This window comes from Triticum dicoccoides, chromosome 1B (genome assembly GCF_002162155.2).
Source record: "Triticum dicoccoides isolate Atlit2015 ecotype Zavitan chromosome 1B, WEW_v2.0, whole genome shotgun sequence".
Taxonomy (NCBI): Eukaryota; Viridiplantae; Streptophyta; class Magnoliopsida; order Poales; family Poaceae; genus Triticum; species Triticum dicoccoides.
Window position 1 is genome coordinate 312,431,660 of NC_041381.1, and position 13,791 is coordinate 312,445,450.

The window sequence follows — 13,791 nt, forward strand, 5'->3', positions numbered from 1 at the left end:
GCACCTTTATAATCACCCAGTTACGTTCTGACGTTTGGTAGCACACAAAGTGTTCCTCCGGTAAACGGGAGTTGCATAATCTCATAGTCACAAGAACATGTATACGTCATGAAGGAAGCAATAGCAACATACTAAACGATCGGGTGCTAAGCTAACGGAATGGGTCATGTCAATCATATCATTCAACTAATGATGTGACCTTGTTAATCAAATAACAACTCCTTGTTCATGGTTAGGAAACATAACCATCTTTGATTAACAAGCTAGTCAAGTAGAGGCATCCTAGTGACACTCTGTTTGTCTATATATTCACACATGTATTATGTTTCCGGTTAATACAATTCTAGCATGAATAATAAACATTTATCATGATATAAGGAAATAAATAATAACTTTATTATTGCCTCTAGGGCATATTTCCTTCATTTTGACCTTCATGTTTTGCCTTTACGATTCCTTCCTATCGTCGCCTCGATTTCCACGCGCCAGGTGAATGTAAACGGTCCATAATAATCTTTTACAAATAAGCCCCTTACCACACAAGGGCGGCATCTATATAAGGAGATTAGATCCCCGGATTCCATCCACGTCGCACAAAGATCATCAGAGCCAACCAAGAAAAACTTCAAAACATGGTCAACGCTCCTAGCTCTTCTTCGCGCCCTCATTGCCCTCAAGCGGGTGATTGGCGAAGCTGCTCCATGTCTCACCTCCATCTGAATCGACTTCAGATGGAGGTATATCTCCCTCCCATAGATCTAGTCTCCGTCCAGGCGGTGTCGGGGATATACCCCGCGGTATAAACCGCCGGATGTATGACCCGGCTAGAGTTTGGCGATTCACTGGCAACCCACTTGGACATGGCGGTTTACAGTTCATTGGTAATCCGGTAGGCGGGTCAGAGGAGCGACAAGACCCGGTGGCCCAACGGGCGGTTTATGGAAGGCCGGATCATGCTATGGTGGGCCGGTTTAAGAGAAAAGGCGTGAGGAATATTTACTTTACAAGGAAGACCCGGACTTGTATCCGGTTTGTATTAGAAGGGAGACTAGTCCTAAATCCTAATAGGACTCCACATGTAACCCACCCCTTCAACATATATAAGGAGGGGCAGGGCTCCCCAAAGAGGGACAAGCTACAAGCAAGAAGAAACAATCTTAGGGCTAGACACAAAGAGGAGAGCCGGTTTACGGCGACTCCCTCATGATGATAATGAGACCTAGCCTCAAACAGCATGTAGGGTTTTTACCGGATGATGTTTCCCGGGGCCCGAAGCTGTCTAAATCCCTGTCTTGTGTTGCGTCTCTCGATTCCACTCAACCCCTCTCAAGCTACCACATAGATGCGTTGGCCTCGCGACTAAGTCCTGACACTAAGGACATCTGACGTGACAATTCCACGACAGTTGGCGCCTACCGTGGGGCCTGCGCATGGTGGTGTTGAGTTCTTGGGGGGATCTTTCTCAGGGATCAGAGGTTCATGATCAATCCGGACGACCATGGACAGAGTCGGCAAATTTATTATTGGGAGATCAAAATTATGGTTAAATTTTTTGGAGCCAGCAGATACAAGATCCGTAGAGTTGTTAGGGTTTGGCTGCGGCGCCTCACGCGTTGCACGGCGACCCATTGGATTCGAGCACAGATCGGTTTGTTCGCTACCGATGAGACCGGACAAGAGTCTGATTCGATGTCGCCAAGTAATCAGTATCCGGGTCAGATTGCTTCTCCTCTTTGTGTCCACATCAGTACTGATGACGGCTGATAATGAGTGTTTAATCCGGCTGCAAAAATCCAAGGAATCAATTAGTACTTGTACTAGTACATGACCAAGACTAGTACTAATTGAGTGCCGCATTATTTAAGTACTACTACATCTACAGCCACGAAGGCACCTACCAGATCATGGATAAAGAGTGTTTTTTCTCTACGGTGTCCAGAGCGATCAGCTATCTGCTGGCCGTGTCCATCGAGTCCTGGTTCTAAAAAGGAAAGGCAAGAATAAGAAAAGTACTAGTATACATCTCACAGAAGGTCTAGTACAGATAAATATCAGACCGGATGAGGACAGGCGTCAGACATCACAGGTCCCAAAGTCAACATGCCCCGTGACCCGGAGGCTCTGTTCTAAACCGCCCGGCTCCAGGCCCCGTGACGGCCACAGTTGCCGCAACATGTTCCAGCGTCCGTATTCACCGGACAAAATATACCAGGTGCTTCTTTTTATATACCTTATCAGCACATATTAAATTACTTGAGAATAATTACTCTGGCCTATATCTTTTTATACAGGACAAGTGCTCACTATAAAAGTGATGCCCTACTGCGGATGGCGCGCGCTAGCTGTTCTACACCAGCATCTGCGTATATCACACTGATAAATCGGAACACAAAACGCCGCCCCGTAGTCCGGTTTACATCAACGCGCCGGCCAACTCGCCCGTCCGCACCACCTTACGGCACCACGGACGACTCGCCCGTCCGCCCTGGCCACAAGTTCATGCGTCCGTGCCGGTTTATAACACGAAGGACAACTTGCTCGTCCGCACCGGTTTACAACACCGCGGCCGGACCATCTGTCTGCTCGTCTGGCCGGCTCGGCCGTGATTAATTTTAGCATCACTGTGGTGATCATAAACTCCATGGCGGATAATTTCTGGCCTAACACATTAGGTGATATCCATCTAAAATATATTTTATTAGTGCATATTATTTTTGTCAAAGAGCAGTTTATCTTTGCCTTGGTCTGCAATATTGTATGTAGGACAATTATTCATTATAAACGTGGTTTATACCATGGGTACGAAGCACGCGCTGGCAACGTCCTGCCCGGTGTCCGTCCGTGCCACATTACACGGTGAATGGACGCGTGCAAGACGCCGTCCTTACGAACCGGTTTACATCAGCTTGCCGGGACCGTGCCTGCGTTTGACTCGCCCGTCCGAACCGGTTTACAACACCGTGGCCGGTTCATCTGTCCAAGCCACCTCTAATATTGTGGATGTCTCTACCGTCCATTTATTGCGGCCTGGTCCACATCAACATACTAGGCCGCACCTGTCTGCATGAGCAAGTCACAGCTGGGGTAGCCCGTTTTTCTTTCAAAATGGAGGCAAATTGTCATATACTATCAACCGCCGTCTACACCGGATGGTTCAATGGGCAGGCGCACAAGTCGCCGCCACTATAGTTTGGTTAACTTCAAATCGCCAGTTGGAAGGAGCCATTGGCCGAGTTGCTGACATGGCTCATACGGGATCATTTATAACCCGCCGCAGTCATCACAACCTTCTGTGGATTCACATCGTGCTATCAACACCAATGATATACAAGTTATGCCAGTTTATATCACGGTCGAACATGGAGAATCTCAAGCCAACTCCTTGAGTCACCTTTGAGACTTGGGGGCTACGATGACATAACTCAGCAAATCTTGCCAGTTTCAGCAAAGTTAAAAACCCAAGACGATGGAGGGAAAGATAACCCGGTCCCGGAGGCTACTGCTATGAAAATTTAAAGGCTGTCGGAAAATTTCCGGCTTAGAAAGTATATAACAGTTACAAAATCCCGGCTCAGTGAAGAAGTTCCGGATCATCAGAAAGGATTCCGGTTTAAAATCTGGCTCAAGGGAAGTCAGTCTCACTGAAGCTCTCAAGTATCCAGTTTACAATCCGGTTCAAGGGAAATATATTCTCCCACAAAGCTCTCAAACTCTCAAATCCGGTTTAAAAATGTTCGGTTCAAAAAGGAATTAACTTCTCGCAAGTTCGAGTTGAAAGGCCATCAGAAAATTTCCGGCTGAAAATGAAGATTCCGGTTTACAATCTGGTTCAAGGGAAAGATGTCTCCCACAAATCCTTGAAGCTCTCAATATCCGGTTCAAAATCCCGGTTCAAGAAGGATTTATCTCTTGCAAAAAATTAAAGGGTGCCAAAGAAGACTTGCTGCCATGATGCGCGGTCCAAACATGGGTATCATGCCTTATTGGCTTATCATATTATTGGTCACTTGGGGGCTTGGTCGTATCCGAACCATAGCCACGCCTCTTGATCGGCCTAGTGCCATAACATCACTGGGGGCCTTGGTCGTGTCCGAACCAACGCGACACCTTTTGATAGGCGACAGCCACCAGATCACTTGGGGACATGGTCAAGTCTGAACCAGTCACGCCTCTTGGTCGGCCTAAGGCCACAAAATCACTTGGGGGCTTGGTCGAACCCGAACCATTGCCACGCCTCTTGATCTGGCATATATGCCACGAATCATTTGGGGACCTGGCTGACTTGAACCATAGCTACACCTTATTGGGAGCTTGGTCGTGTCCGACCATGGTAACACCATCTGATCGGCTCAGTAAAGCCTCTTTTTGCAAATGGTCTTATCATTGCCTTTGCTTCCATATTTTTTCATAACTGTTATTTGATTTTTGTTGCGTTTTTTAAACCGACAATGTTTTAATCCGGTTCAACTGTCAATTACAAATTGACGGAACACGGTCAAATCTTAATCCGGAGGCCATCTGCCCGGTTTGATTTTCTGTTACCATCCTATTATGGAGTAAACCGGTGTTTATCAACCCGGCTTGACTTTCAATTACAAGTTGTCAATACAGGATCAAGTTATAATCCGGAGACTATCAGCCCGGTCTGGTTTGACTACAAGTCGCCAGTATTATATATGGTTAAACCGGTGTTTATCACAACCCGGTACGGTTTATCATCAACCGGCACAGTATGAAAGGAGTTATCATTACTCAAGATTGGGGTTATCACTCTTACTACAAAAAATTGGTAAACCAATGATGTGATTCAATATCACAGGTATGATATATTGCATTGATTATTCTTAAGTGCAGCCTTGGTTATAAACCTGGGTTATATGTTGGGCATTATGACCCGTCCGGCGGTAAACCGCCAGGACACTTTAAACTTGTTGTATGCAGAGACAGGTTGAATAAAGCATGATGATAAATTATCCGGTGTTTATTAAACCGGCCTGGCTTTAAGACGATAAGTCGCCAGTATATGATGGGAAATTATCCGGAGTTTATTAAACCGGCCTGGCTTTGGACTATACGTCGCCAGTATATATTTGGATTGCGCCATTGGAATCATGCGCTTATAAATGATTAGGTTATATTATTCAAATAGCCAAATTTGGCTGAATTTTCATTATGATATTGGATGAATTTTTCATACCGGATTATATTATCTTGAATAGCCAACATGGCTGGATTTTTATGGTTATTAGTAACTGGTATTATTGAGTTTTCAAAGTCGCTTTAGCGCAACAGTTATTATTTTATCAAATGATATGATTTATTCTACAATGGAAGGAATAGTCCCGAGTCGCTGCAGGCTCACGACCCGGCACTTGGGGGCTACATTATTCAAATTGAGATTACATGCAAGTCTCATGTCGCTGCAAGCATGCACCATGACACTTGGGGGCTAATGCAAAGTAATTTTCTGCTCATATTATTGAAGACCCGACTCATCACATTATAATGAGTCGGCGCTTGGGGGCTACCAATTGCTCCTGTCAACAGTTGAAGGTACAAAGCTTTTTATTCATTATATTGAAGAGTCCACTGCTCAGTTGGTAAAGCACAAGGCTCTTAACCTTGTGGACGTGGATTCAAGTCCCATGATGAGGGTTACATCATATGATGTTATTTTCATTGAAGTATATATTAAAGTCCCAGCTCAATATTATCTTACTGAGCCGGCCCTTGGGGGCTACACATCATTGCTCAAATCTACATGATTATACCTACAAAGTCCCTGCTCATTATTGCATAATGACCCGACTCTTGGGGGCTACACTGGTTGAAGTTTTTATGAGTATAAGACAATTGCAAGTCCCAGGTTGCTGTAAGCATGATAACCCGACACTTGGGGGCTACATAGTATGGAGTATTCAGTTTTTACTAGTCACTGGGATGAACAACATGGATTTCTTCTTAAGTGGCAGTATTTATATTGAAGCAAGTCTTAAGCCATCACTTTGTTCTGCTCAAGACTTGGGGGGGCTACAGGTATTATATTATTATCGAAGAACTATTTTCAAATTCTCTGTTTTGAGCAAACTGGATTAACCCGGCGTCACCAATCATTATGACCCCGTGTCTGTAACCCGGCGTCATCAATAATCATGAACCGGCATTAGCAACAATCATGAACCGGTGTTGGCAACAATCATGACCCGGAATTATCAGTTTTTATAACCAGACAATGGTGGTAATCATAAACCGGCAAGTTTTACATCTTCAAGCCGGCTGGATATCAGTTGGATATTTCAGAGACTAATATTTTTGTCAAGTCAAAGCATTGAAGGCCGATTCAAATGGATTCTTTATTTACAAATATCTTCTGCAAGCAAATTGATTATGAAGATGGTTATTAACTTGGAAGGAAGAAATGACAAGGATTTAAGGATGATCAAGTGCTGGCTTACAAGTATATTTAAACCGGAGCACAACCCGACAAATTTGTTCTTGTTGCAGATCAGTTTAACATGGATGAATCCAAATTAAACTGGGGGCTAATGTCGGGGATATACCCCGCGGTATAAACCGCCGGATGTATGACCCGGCTAGAGTTTGGCGATTCACTGGCAACCCACTTGGACATGGCGGTTTACGGTTCATTGGTAATCCGGCAGGCGGGTAAGAGGAGCGACAAGACCCGGTGGCCCAACGGGCGGTTTATGGAAGGCCGGATCATGCTATGGTGGGCCGGTTTAAGAGAAAAGGCGTGAGGAATATTTACTTTACAAGGAAGACCCGGACTTGTATCCGGTTTGTATTAGAAGGGAGACTAGTCCTAATCCTAATAGGACTCCACATGTAACCCGCCCCTTCAACATATATAAGGAGGGGCAGGGCTCCCCAAAGAGGGACAAGCTACAAGCAAGAAGAAACAATCTTAGGGCTAGACACAAAGAGGAGAGCCGGTTTACGGCGACTCCCTCATGATGATAATGAGACCTAGCCTCAAACAGCATGTAGGGTTTTTACCGGATGATGTTTCCCGGGGCCCGAAGCTGTCTAAATCCCTGTCTTGTGTTGCGTCTCTCGATTCCACTCAACCCCTCTCAAGCTACCACACAGATGCGTTGTCCTCGCGACTAAGTCCTGACACTAAGGACATCTGACGTGACAATTCCATGACAGGCGGGATTGGCCTCGATTGGCAATGACGTGCTAGCAGAAAATTTCCCCAACCCCAACAAGAAGGAGTAGGTGTGCTTCGTCTCGTCTCTTCTGAGGGGCTTAGGATTCCCGATCCTGTTGGGGAACGTAGTAATTTTAAAAAAATTCCTACGCACACACAAATTCATTGTGATGCATAGCAACGAGAGGGGAGAGTGTGTCCACGTACCCTCATAGACCGAAAGCGGAAGCATTAGCACAACGTGGTTGATGTACTCGTACGTCTTCACGGCCCGACCGATCAAGCACCGAAAGCACGACACCTCTGAGTTCTTGCACACGTTCAACTCGATGACGTCCCTCGAACTCCAATCCAGCCGAGCTTCGAGGGAGAGTTCCGTCAGCACGACAGCGTGGTGACGATGATGATGTTCTACCGACGCAGGGCTTCGCCTAAGCACCGCTACGATATTATCGAGGAGGACTACGGTGGAGGGGGGCACCGCACACGGCTAAGGGATCAATGATCAATTGTTGTATCTCCAAGGGGTGCCCCCCTTCCCGTATATAAAGGAGTGGAGGAGGGGGAGGGCCGGCCCTCTCTATGGCGCGCCCTAGGAGGAGTCCTACTCCCACCGGGAGTAGGATCCCCCCCTTCCAAGTAGTAACAGTAGGAGTCAAGGAAAGGGGAGAGAGACGAGAAGGAAGGGGGGGGCCCTCCTCCTAGTCCAATTCGGACTAGGCCTTGGGGGGGGCGCCCAACCTCTCCTCTCTCTTTCCCCTAAAGCCCAATAAGGCCCATATACTCCCCGGCGAATTCCCGTAACTCTCCGATACTCCGAAAAATACCCGAATCACTCGGAACCTTTCCGATGTCCGAATATAGTCGTCCAATATATCGATCTTTACGTCTCAACCATTTCCAGACTCCTCGTCATGTCCCCGATCTCATCCGGGACTCCGAACTACCTTCAGTACATCAAAACACAAGCTCATAATATATTCGTCATCGAACTTTAAGCGTGCGTACCCTACGGGTACGAGAATAATGTAGACATGATCGAGACACGTCTCCGGTCAATAACCAATAGCGGAACCTGGATGCTCATATTGGCTCCCACATATTCTACGAAGATCTTTATCGGTCAAACCGCATAACAACATATGTTGTTCCCTTTGTCATCAGTATGTTACTTGCCCGAGATTCGATCATCGGTATCTCGATACCTAGTTCAATCTCGTTACCGCCAAGTCTCTTTACTCATTCCGTAATACATTATGCTGCAACTAACTCATTAGTTACAATGCTTGCAAGGCTTATAGTGATGTGCATTACCGAGTGGGCCCAGAGATACCTCTCCGACAATCGGAGTGACAAATACTTATCTCAAAATACGCCAAACCAACAAGTACCTTCGGAGACACCTGTAGAGCACCTTTATAATCACCCAGTTATGTTGTGATGTTTGGTAGCACACAAAGTGTTCCTCCGGTAAACGAGAGTTGCATAATCTCATAGTTATAGTAATGTGTATAATTCATGAAGAAAGCAATAGCAACATACTAAACGATCAAGTGCTAAGCTAACGGAATGGGTCAAGTCAATCACATCATTCTCCTAATGATGTGATCCCGTTAATCAAATGACAACTAATGTCTATGGTTAGGAAACTTAACCATCTTTGATTAACGAGCTAGTCAAGTAGAGGCATACTAGTGACACTATGTTTGTCTATGTATTCACACATGTATTATGTTTCCTGTTAATACAATTCTAGCATGAATAATAAACATTTATCATGATATAAGGAAATAAATAATAACTTTATTATTGCCTCTAGGGCATATTTCCTTCAGTCTCCCACTTGCACTAGAGTCAATCTAGTTCACATCGACATGTGAGTTAACACCAATATTCATATCTGTATATGATTAATATCCATAGTTCACATCATCATGTGACCAACACCCAAAGGGGTTACTAGAGTCAATAATCTAGTTCACATCGCTATATGATTAACACCCAAAGAGTACTAAGGTGTGATCATGTTTTGCTCGTGAGAGAAGTTTAGTCAACGGGTCTGTCACATTCAGAGCCATATGTATTTCGCAAAATATTCTATGTCTACAATGCTCTGTACGGAGCTACTCTAGCTAATTGCTCCCACTTTCAATATGTATCCAGATTGGGACTTAGAGTCATCTGGATCAGTGTCAAAACTTGCATCAACGTAACCCTTTACGACAAACCTCTTGTCACCTTTCAAGAAACATATCCTTATTCCAATAAGGATAATTTTGACCAATGTCCAGTGATCTACTCTTAGGTCATTATTGTACTCCCTTGCCAAAACAGGACAGAGTATACAATAGGTCTGGTCCACAGCATGGCATACTTTTATAGAACCTATGACTGAGGTATAGGGAATGACTTTCATTCTCTTTCTATTTTCTGTCATGGTCGGGATTTGAGTCTTACTCAAATTCACACCTTTGCAACACAGGCAAGAACTCTTTCTTTGATTGTTCCATTTTGAACTACTTCAAAATCTTATCAAGGTATGTACTCATTGAAAATCTTATCAAGCGTCTTGATCTATCTCAATAGATCTTGATGCTCAATATGTAAGTAGCTTTACTGATGTCTTTCTTTTAAAGAACTCCTTTCAAACACTTCTTTATGCTTTCCAGAAAACTTCTACATCATTTCTGATCAACAATATGTCACTCACATATACTTATTAGAAAGGTTGTAGTACTCCCACTCACTTTATTGTAAATACAGGCTTCACTGCAAGTCCGTATAAAACTATATGCTTTGATCAACTTATCAAAGCGTATATTCCAACTCTGAGATGCTTGCACCAGTCCATAGATGGATCGCTGGAGCTTGCACATTTTGTTAGCACCTTTAGGATTGACAAAACCTTCTGGTTGCATCATATACAACTCTTGTTTAAGAAAACCATTAAAGGATGCAGTTTTGACATCCATTTGCCAGATTTCATAAAATGTGGCAATTGCTAACATGATTCGGATAGACTTAAGCATCGCTACAGTTGAGAACATCTCATTGTAGTCAACACCTTGAACTTGTTGAAAACCTTTTTGCGACAAGTCGAGCTTTGTAGATAGTAACAGTACTGTCAACATCCGTCTTCCTCTTGAAGATCCATTTATTATCTATGGCTTGCCGATCATCGGGAAAGTCCACCAAAGTCCACACTTTGTTCTCATACATGGATCTTATCTCAGATTTCATGGCCTCCAGCCATTTCGCGGAATCTGGGCTCATCATCGCTTCCTCATAGTTCGTAGGTTTATCATGGTCTAGTAACATGACTTCCAGAACAGGATTACCGTACCACTCTGGTGTGGACCGTACTCTGGAAGACCTACGAGGTTCTGTAGTAACTTGATCTGAAGTTTCATGATCATCATCATTAGCTTCCTCACTAATTGGTGTAGAAATCACTGGAACTAATTTCTGTGATGAACTACTTTCTAATTCGGGAGAAGGTACAATTACCTTATCAAGCTCTACTTTCCTCCCACTCACTTCTTTCGAGAGAAACTCCTTCTCTAGAAAGGATCCATCTTAGCAACGAATATCTTGCCTTCGGATCTGTGATAGAAGGTGTACCCAACAGTTTCCTTTGGATATTCTATGAAGATGCACTTCTCAGATTTGGGTTCGAGCTTAGCAGGTTGAAACTTTTTCACATAAGCATTGCAACTCCAAACTTTAAGAAATGACAGCTTAGGTTTATTGCTAAACCATAGTTCATACGGTGTCGTCTCAACGGATTTTGATGGTGCCCTATTTAAAGTGAATGCAGCTGTCTCTAATGCATAATCCCAAAACGATAGTGGTAAATCGGTAAGATACATCATAGATCGCACCATATCCAATAAAGTGTTGTTATGACATTCGGACACACTGTTACGCTATGGTGTTCCAGGTGGCATGAGTTTGTGAAACTATTCCACATTATTTTAATTGAAGGCCAAACTCGTAACTCAAATATTCATCTCCACGATCAGATCGTAGAAACTTTATTTTCTTGTTGTGATGATTTTCCACTTCACTCTGAAATTCTTTGAACCTTTCAACTATTTCAGACTTATGTTTCATCAAGTAGATATACCCATATCTGCTCAAATCATCTGTGATGGTGAGAAAATAACGATACCCGCCACGAGCCTTAATACTCATTGGTCTGCATACATCAGTATGTATTATTTCCAACAAGTCAGTAGCTCGTTCCATTGTTTTGGAGAACGGAGTTTTAGTCATCTTGCCCAAAAGGCACGGTTTGCAAGCATCAAATGATTCATAACCAAGTGATTCGGAAAATCCATCTTTTATGGAGTTTCTTCATGCGCTTTACACCGATATGACCCAAACAACAGTGCCACAAATAAGTTGCACTATCATTATTAACTTTGCATCTTTTGGCATCAATATTATTAATATGTGTATCACTATGATCGAGATCCAACAAACTATTTTCATTGGGTGTATGACCATTGAAGGTTTTATTCATGTAAACAGAACAACAATTATTCTCTAACTTTAAATGAATAACCGTATTGCAATAAAAATGATCAAATCATATTCATGCTCAACGCAAATGCCAAATAACATTTATTTAGGTTTAACACTAATCCCGAAAGTATAGGGAGTGTGTGATGATGATCATATCAATCTTGGAACTATTTCCAACACTCATCGTCACTTCCCCTCAGCTAGTCTCTGTTTATTATGTAACTCCTGTTTCGAGTTACTAATCTTAGCAACCGAACAAGTATCAAATACTCAGGGGCTACTATAAACACTAGTAAGGCACACATCAATAACCTGTATATCAAATAAACCCTTGTTCACTTTGCCATCCTTCTTATCCACCAAATATTCAGGGCATTTCCGTTTCTAGTGACCATTTCCTTTGCAGTGTAAGCACTCAGTTTCAGGCTTTGGTCCAGCTTTGGGCTTCTTCGCGGGAGTGACAACCTGCTTGTCATTCTACTTGAAGTTCCCTTTCTTTCCCTTTGCCCTTTTCTTGAAACTAGTGGTCTTGTCAATCATCAACACTTGATGCTCTTTCTTGATTTCTACCTTCGTTGATTTCAACATCGCGAAGAGCTCAGGAATCATTTTCATCATCCTTTGCATACTATAGTTCATCACGAAGTTCAACTAACTTGGTGATGGTGACTAGAGAACTCTGTCAATCACTATCTTATCTGGAAGATTAACTCCCACTTGATTCAAGCGATTGTAGTACCCAGACAATCTGAGCACATGCTCACTAGTTGAGCAATTCTCCTTCATCTTTTAGCTATACAACTTGTTGGAGACTTCATATCTCTCAACTCGGGTATTTGCTTGAAATATTAACTTCAACTCCTGGAACATCTCATATGGCCCATGACGTTCAAAACGTCTTTGAAGTCCCGATTCTAAGCTGTTAAGCATGGTGCACTAAACTATCAAGTAGTCATCATATTGAGCTAGCCAAACGTTCATAACGTCTGCATCTGCTCCTGCAATAGGTCCGTCACCTAGCGGTGCATCAAGGACATAATTTTTGTGTGCAGCAATGAGGACAATCCTCAGATCACGGACCCAATCCGCATCATTGCTACTAACATCTTTCAACACAGTTTTCTCTAGGAACATATCAAAATAAACAAATGAAAGCAACAACGCGAGCTATTGATCTACAACATAATTTGCAAAATACTACCAGGACTAAGTTCATGGTAAATTTAAATTCAATTAATCATATTAGTTAAGAACTCCCACTTAGATAGACATCTCTCTAATCATCTAAGTGATCACGTGATCCAAATCAACTAAACCATAACCGATCATCACGTGAAATGGAGTAGCTTTCAATGGTGAACATCACTATGTTGATCATATCTACTATACGATTCACGCTCGACCTTTCGGTCTCAGTGTTCTGAGGCCATATCTGCATATGCTAGGCTCGTCAAGTTTAACTTGAGTATTCGATGTGTGCAAAACTGGCTTGCACCCATTGTATATGGACGTAGAGCTTATCACACCCAATCATCACGTGGTGTCTGGGCACGACGAACTTTGGCAATAGTGCATACTCAGGGAGAACACTTTTATCTTGAAATTTAGTGAGAGATCATCTTATAATGCTACAGTCAATCAAAGCAAGATAAGATGCATAAAAGATAAACATCACATGCAACCAATATAAGTGATATGATATGGCCATCATCATCTTATGCTTGTGATCTCCATCTCCGAAGCACCGTCATGATCACCATCGTCACCGGCACGACACCTTGATCTCCATCGTAGCATCGTTGTCCTCTCGCCAACTATTGCTTCTACGACTATCGCTACCGCTTAGTGATAAAGTAAAGCAATTACAATGCGATTGCATTGCATACAATAAAGCGACAACCATATGGCTCCTATCAGTTGCCGATAACTCAGTTACAAAACATGATCATCTCATACAATAAAATATAGCATCACGTCTTGACCATATCACATCACAACATGCCCTGCAAAAACAAGTTAGACGTCCTCTACTTTGTTGTTGCAAGTTTTACGTGGCTGCTACGGGCTTAGCAAGAACCGTTCTTACCTAC